An 8,310-nucleotide genomic window follows, 5' to 3' on the forward strand; every position below is an offset into this window, starting at 1 on the left:
TCTTTTGTGCCATTCTAGTTGTCCTCAATTGATGCTCTACTCATCAGACAGATCGCAGAACCATCAGAACTTGTTAAAAGTTTGGCTTCATAAATGTTACCATGCCTATAACCTTTCAGAACCACTTTGCCTGTAAAATTGCTTACAACTTCACAGTGTTCTTCAAAGAAATCCACATGATAACCTCTGTCACGGATTTAACTCACACTCAGCAGATTGTGTTTAAGTCCTGAGAAAAGAGCTACTATTTCAATGATGACATTCCCAAGATTAATATTGTCATATCCCAGAGTTTTTCCCATGTTACCATCTCCATAAGAAACTCCTGGGCCAGCTTTTTCCACAAAGTCTGAGAGCAGGGCTTTATTTCCAGTCATATGTCCTGAACATCCACTATCTAGTACTAGGATATTTTTCCTGTTGCCCTGCAATCACAAAGACCACTAATGGTTAGTTTTAAGGACCCAGACTTGCTTGGATTTTTTGGCCTTTTTAAGTTTGTTAGCATTTGCAGCGGATTTAATATCAGAGTTTATGCTAACATGCTGTTTATCAGAACTTATATCAGACTTTGCATCATACTTTACACTAGAAGGAATTAAAGCAACTTTCTTCAAAGAAGGTTTTATTTGATAATAATCATAGTATAAACTATGATATTCCTTACAAGTATAAATAGAATGCCATAAACTACCATAATGAAAACAAGGATTTTGTGGCTTCAACCAAACAGACTGACTCTTAACTCCTGACTTAGGAGGTAAAAAGTTTATATTCTTATTCTTCCTGCAAAAAGAAACAAGATGGTTAGAGTTTCCACGGTTATAAAATTTCTTTCTAGGAGCATTAGGAACAAGCATATAATCATTGATTTTATTTACACCTTCCTTTCCATTCCTATTTTTCCTAGCTACCATAACCTTGTTGACATTCCTTATTTCTTTCAGCTTATGCTTAAGTTGCTTCTTTGTCATTAAGCATATGTTGACTTCAGCTGGTTTATCCTGTTCTAATTTGTCAGAAGTTGACTTTTCCTTAACTTCTGTCACAGACTCTTTCATCTTTTCAGAATCAGACTTAACAGTTTTAACTACAAACTTAACAGGATTTACCTTTGGTTTAACAGTTTGTTTAACAACAATTGGCTCAATTTGTTCAGTTCCTTTGTCCAGTTTCCACCACTTAATAAATTTTGAGTTGTTCAGCCAGAGTTAGTCCAAGTCCTGATAATCTCTTTTTCTTTTTCTAACTCAGTTTTGAGAGATTTATTCAATTTTAGCAATTCATCTCTAACATAAAAAGCATCATCTCTCTCTTTCTGAGTTTGATGGAACATAACTAGCTTTTTTTCTAAATAATCATTCCTTTCCTTATAAGCAAGATTTTCAGAAGTTAATTTTTCACATTTTAAAGTTTGATCTCTGTAGCTAATAAACATAGTTTTAAGATATAATTTCAACTCAGTAATATCATCAGTATGAAAGGCATAAGTTGTTTGAGGTACCTTTAATTCAGCAGTTTCAGGGTTGCCATCAGCATTTGCCATCAAGGCATAGTTCACCTCATCTTCAGAATCTTCAGAATCTGTCCAGCTTTTCTTCTTTGTGACAAGTGCCTTGCCTTTGTCACTTTTTCCTTTCTTGCAATCAGGAGATATGTGTCCTCTTTCACCACAATTGTAGCATTTGACTTTTGAGTTGTCTCATCTGTCAGACTTTGCACTTTTGCCTTCATACTTTCTGAAACCTTTCTTATCAGTACTTCCACCTTTCTTGAAAAATTTATTTCCCCTTCTGAATTTTCTGTAGGAAATCTTTGTGATACCCTTCACCATAAGAGCATACAATTTCATCATCTCTTCATCAGCATCTATTTCAGGTAAAATTTCAGTTTCTGAATCATCATCATCAGAACTTGATGATTCTGAATCAGACTTTGTGATGAGAGCTTTTCCTTTGCCTTTCTTTGAGACAGCCACTTTGGGGAATTCCTCCTCAGCCTTAAGAGCAACTGTCCTTGATTTTCTCCCTTATCTCTTGCTTCTTTGACCCATCTCAAGTTCATAAGTTTTGAGCATACCATAAATTTCATCAAGAGTAGTTTCATCAAGAGCATAGTTGTCTCTTATGATAGTAGCCTTCAAATCCTAACTTTCAGGAAGAGCTAAAAGGAATTTTAGATTTGAATCTTCAAGATCATATTCCTTGTCCACTAGTGAAATATCATTCAAGAGTTTGACAAACCTGTCATATAATTCAGTTAATGACTCATCACTTTTTGAGTCAAAGTGCTCATACTCTTGAGTGAGTATAGTCCTCTTGTTCTTCTTAATTGCATCAGTTCCCTTCCCTGGCATCTTGTCTCCAAAGCATCCCATATCTCCTTTGCATCCTTGGCAATGGATGAGATATCTTTAGCTGTGTACTCACTTTTCTCCTTTGGTATGGTCTTTGTTGGCTGATCTGCAACTATAACAGAAAGCTTGGTTGGCTTATGCGGTCCTTCATTAATTCTGTCAAGATATTCTAGATCTGTAGCTTCCAGAAACATAGCCATCTTCATTTTCCATATGGGGTACTCAGAAGGTCTCAGTATGGGAACCCTAATAGTCTCATATCGACTGTGGATTTAAGTCTTTTGAGTTTCTTAAGTTTTGGCGGGCTTGGTTGGATTTTCTGCTTCTTCAGACATGATTGTTTTGGATCTTTACTGTATGTGTGTTAACAGATAGGCTCTGATACTACTTGTTAGGTCACACAACACTATAGAAGGGGGTTGAACACAGTGTAGAATACAATCAAATCGATTTCGAACACAAGTAATAGTAAACAGATATATTCGATATAATAAACTTTGTTACAATGGAATTGTTCTCTCTCAGTGATGAACAAATATCACGAGAGCTGCTAGGTTACAATGTATGATCTTCTCGATAATGATAACACATATAATATAAACCTATGTCTGTGTTTATATAGTATACAGTTACAAGATAACTTCTAATTGATATGGAATATATTTCTGTCTCCTAAAATATATCAATCAGATATCTTATACAAGTCTTTAAGTCCTCTAACTCTTTCCATACATATCTTCCTTTTTGTATTAGTCTCGATCTTCTTTCCTGTAAATCAGCTTCCTTCCTTAACTGTTAGTCCTCCCGTACTTAAGTTCTGATATCCATCTTCTGATATTTATCTTCTGATAATCTAAGTCCTGATATCCTTAAGTTCTGACTTCCAGTAAGTACTGATTTCAGTAAGTACTGATATTTCATGTTTGTTAAGATCTGAAAACTAAACAAGAAACATATTAGACATGACATCTCAAATATATCTAACAAGGCTCATGGCAAGTCACCTTACTCAATCATGTCTAAAAAAAGCCTAATGTAAAGCATTTGCATGTGTTTGGAAGTAAGTGTTACATTTTGAAAGACAACTCCGAATATGTGGGAAAATTTGACTCAAAGGTTTTTGAAGCAATTTTTCTGGGATATTCACTGGAAAGAACAGCCTATAAAGTTTATGTGATTGATCAAAAGAAGATTATAGAAAGCACATATGTGACTTTTGATGATGACAAGTGTCCGGACTTGGAATGCTTTGATGATAATGAAGCTGAAGCCCTTGCATTTGAAAACCTCAACATTGATAGTGATTCTGATGGGGAAGATGAAGTTGATGCACAACAGATAATAAATGAAGAGACTACTCAACAGGAAAATCATGAAAATAGAAGCTCATCTCAAACACCTGAACTTGATAGCACAAACTCAGGGGGAGAAAGAGAAGAAGGATTCAACAGTCATACTAACAATGAAGAAAATAATGAAGGCACAAGTCAACAAAATCATACAAGGAAGTGGGATAGAAGTCACACTAGAGAAGCAATTATTGGTGATCCTACTGCTGGTGTGAGGACTAGAAGTGAAACTGCTAATGAGTGCCTACATGCATGTTTTCTGACTCAAGTAGAGCCTAAGAAAATTGATGAAGCTCTACTGGATCCTGACTGGATATCTGCCATGCAGGAAGAGATGATCAGTTTGAAAGAAGCAAAGTCTGGAAGTTAGTTCCTGCACCAAAGAATAGAAGCATTATTGGAACAAAATGGGTGTTCAGGAATAAAATGGATGAAAATGGTATAGTTACCAGAAACAAAGCAAGGTTAGTCGCAAGAGGCTACTCACAAGAAGAAGGAATTGATTATGATGAAACTTTTACTCCAGTTGCAAGACTTGAAGCAATAAGAATCTTTCTAGCATTTGCTGCACATTCAAATTTTAAAGGGTATCAAATGGATGTCAAAAATGCCTTTCTGAATGATGAGCTAGAAGAAGAAGTTTATGTGCAACAGCCACCTGGCTTTGAAGATCCGGAATTTCTAAATTTTGTGTACAAGTTACTCAAGGCTATATATGGACTAAAACAGGCACCTAGAGCTTGGTATGACACACTGTCATATTTCCTACTGAAGCATGGTTTTACTAGAGGCATCATAGACAAGACTCTCTTCTACAAGAAATATGGTGAAGATTTGATCATAGTTCAGATTTATGTGGATGATATCATCTTTGGTTTTACTAATGATAAGCTTTGACAAAGATTCTCCAAGCTTATGCAAAGTCAATATGAAATGAGTATGATGGGGGAACTAAGTTACTTTCTTGGACTTCAAGTCAGTCAAAGAAGTGATGGTATCTTCATCAGCCAAACTAAGTATGTCAAAGATCTATTGAAGAAGTTTGGTATGGTTGATTTTTCACCTACATCTACACCTATGTCTACTGCAACAAAGTTGGATGAAGATAAAAAGGGCAAAAGTGTAGAGATCTCAAGCTATAGAGGGATGATTGGATCATTGCTTTACTTAACAACAAGTAGACCAGATATCATGTTTGCAACATGTCTATGTGCAAGATTTCAAGCCAATCCAAAAGAATCACATTTGATGGTTGTAAAGAGGATTTTCAGATATTTGAAGGGAACTCCAAACTTGGGATTATGGTATCCTAAGGGAACTGGTTTTGAAGCTGTTGGTTACACAGATGCAGATTTTGTTGGATGCAGGGTTCACAGAAAGAGTACCAATGGAAGCTGTCAATTTCTTGGACAAAGACTTGTATCCTAGTATAGCAAGAAACAACAATATGTATCAACTTCTACAACTGAAGCTGAATACATAGTTGCAGGTAGTTGTTGTGCTCAAGTGCTTTGGATTAGAAATCAGCTAATAGATTATGGCCTAGTGTTACATAAAATTCCTATTATGTGTGACAATACTAGTGCTATTGATAAGTGGCATTTTATACCACTTAGAACGTCTTAAAATGGCTTAAATTGGTGTCTTGAAGTCAAGTATTTTGTGTATTTGATGCGTTTTTCTAGTGTTTATGCATTTCAGGGTATTAGTTGCATTTCGGAGGAGGAATCATCAAGAATAAGCCTTGGCATGTGTTCACCATTGCGAGAGGAAAAGAACGGGCAGATTACGGCGAAGAAACGGAGCAAACCTGGAATTTTTCCAGTAGGGTCCTGCGCGCCCGCGCAACAATGCTGAGCGGCCGCGCAGCAGCCTTGCGCGCCCGTGCAGAAATGCTGAGCGGCCGCGCAGGGTCGGGGAAAAAGATATATTATTTTAGACTTCTACTTCTGTTTGGCTTCCAACTTTTATGTAATCTGAGTTTTATGGGACTATTATATAAGTAGATTTGAGACGTTTTTCACAGAGAATTAAGAGGAGATTATGTTTTAGATTGTGTTTTGCAAGAAGCGAAGGAGATAAGGAAGAAGACCGATTTAGCACACAGCAACGAAGAGGAAGCATATATTCTTGTGATTCTTGTTTCGTTGTAACGTTGGATGCTAGTTTTCTTGTTTTGACTTATTTACTGTTGTGACGTACTCTGTTTTAATATAATCAGTTTAGTTATTAGTTTCTTGTGTTTGTTATCATGATTTTATATGAACCCATGATGGCGATAAGTTCTATTATGGGCTAATCGTGATCATGGGGTTGCAACGGATTTATTATGGAATTCTTTAGTTAATTTTTTAATATTTTAGTATGTGATGATTGCATGATATCTAGTATTGGTTGTGCGTATTCGTTTTATGTGCGTCGTGAACATATAAGATAGGGTGTTAATCTCTTGTGAAGCGACGGTGGATCTTGAGATTTAGAACTTGCCATGCTAGCATAGGTTCATGTACGTTGTGCATGATTAGTGGGTAACTCTAACAGTTTTATTTGCCCTATGTAATCAAAAGGAATAACTTGTGCTTAAATCGTTGTGTTGTCAATTTCTGTAGACATATAGGAACTCAATATAATTGATGACTATTCAACTTCTATCTTAATTGTGGATGCTTGGTAGAATGGTATTAGTACAATGAAAGTTGGCTTTTATCAGTTTCGTGTTATTCGATTAATATCATCACTGTCACATGCTAAAGGTAATAACTATGGCTATAGAAGGAAGTAATAATGAAGTTGTGATCTCATGAGTGTTTTATTATTGATAAATTGAAGTGTTAGTTAAGTGGTTAATTTAGTAGTTAATTATAGTTAATATTTAATCAACAATTTTAAGTGTTATTATCTTAACATTGAGAAGTAATCATACATTGGTGAGTGAGTTAAATTAGACAATAAATTAGTCTGAGTCTCTGAGGGAACGAACTAGAAAGTATTCTATATTACTTGCGAACGCGTATACTTGCGTGAATATTAGTGCGTGATTTCGCCCTAACAAGTTTTTGGCGCCGCTGCCGGGGACTCGGTGTATTTGTTTAGTTTATGTACTTACCATCATTGGTCATTAGGACTCAGTGATTAGGACGTAGTAGTTAATTACTCTTTTTGGTTGTGTTTCAGGTACTTTAGCAAGCGTTTATGCAAACTCGTTCTCGTGCTCGCAAGAGGACCTTAGATACAGCTGAAGGAAAAGACGAAGTTATTGATACTCCGGAGAAGTTAGATTTTGAGGATTCGGATTCAGGAACTGAGCAGAAAGAACCAGTAAACATAGGAGATCGTATTGTTCAAGCTGATCCAGCTCTTATGGATTTTTCTCGGCCTAAAATTGATGACATTCAGTCAAGCATCCTTCATCCGGCTATTCAAGCTAACACCTTTGAAATCAAGCCGGGCACTATTCAGATGGTGCAGAATTCTGTTTCTTTTGGAGGAGCGGCAACTAAAGACCCCAACATGCACATAAGGAATTTTGTCGAGATCTGCAGCACTTTTAAGTATAATGGCGTGACTGATGAGGCTATCAAGTTGAGGCTTTTCCCATTCTCACTGAGGGATAAAGCTAAAGACTGGTTACATTCTGAACCAGCTGGGTCCATCACTACGTGGCAAGATCTTGCGCAAAAGTTTCTGGTGAAGTTTTATCCAATGGCAAAGACTGCTGCTATGAGGAGTGCTCTTACTCAGTTTGCGCAGCAACCTACAGAATCTATGTGCGAGGCTTGGGAACGCTACAAGGAAATGTTGAGAAAATGTCCACATCATGGAATGCCGGATTGGATGGTAATCACTGGTTTTTATAATGGTTTGGGGGCCCAATCTCGGCCCATGCTCGATGTAGCAGCTGGAGGCGCCTTATGGGCTAAAAGCTATACTGAGGCGTACAATCTTATTGAGACGATGGCTGCAAATGAGCATCAAAACCCAACTCAGAGGATGACATCAGGCAAGGTAGCAGGTATTCTGGAAGTTGATGCAGCCACCGCTATTGCAGCCCAGCTCCAAGCACTATCAATGAAGGTTGATTCTTTGGCTACGTATGGAGTTAATCAAATAGCTATGGTTTGTGAGCTTTGTGCAGGTTCTCATGCTACGGATCAGTGTTCTCTTGTCAACGAATCTGTTCAGTATGTGAATAATTATCAGCGACAACAGCAGCCTGTGCCAGCGACTTATCATCCTAATAACAGAAATCATCCAAATTTTAGCTGGGGAAATAATCAGAATGATATTCAGCCACCATATCAGCAAGGAGTGAGTAAACAGTTTAACCCACCTGGATTCTAGCAACCACAGCAGTATGTTACAAGACAATCATATCCTCAACAGGGAAGTGCAGCTGCACCTACTAGTGCTGATTTTGAGGAACTTAAGCTGTTGTGCAAGAGTCAGGCGGTTTCTATCAAGACCTTGGAAAATCAAATCGGTCAATTAGCCAATGCAGTGCTCAATCGTCAACTTGGCACTCTTCCCAGTGACACGGAAGTACCAGGCAGGAAGGAAGCTAAAGAGCAAGTCAAGGCTATTACCTTAAGGTCTGGAAAAGTAGCT

General features: G+C 37.3%; 1 non-coding gene across 1 annotated transcript; it reads right to left on the minus strand.

Moving 5' to 3' along the window:
• Window positions 1-7,422: 7,422 nt before the first annotated feature.
• Window positions 7,423-7,529, minus strand: LOC141681486 (small nucleolar RNA R71). Its single transcript, XR_012558916.1, has one exon. It is a non-coding gene; the product is annotated as a small nucleolar RNA R71 (small nucleolar RNA).
• Window positions 7,530-8,310: the final 781 nt, after the last annotated feature.

This window comes from Apium graveolens, chromosome 8 (assembly GCF_009905375.1).
Source record: "Apium graveolens cultivar Ventura chromosome 8, ASM990537v1, whole genome shotgun sequence".
NCBI classification, from domain to species: Eukaryota; Viridiplantae; Streptophyta; class Magnoliopsida; order Apiales; family Apiaceae; genus Apium; species Apium graveolens.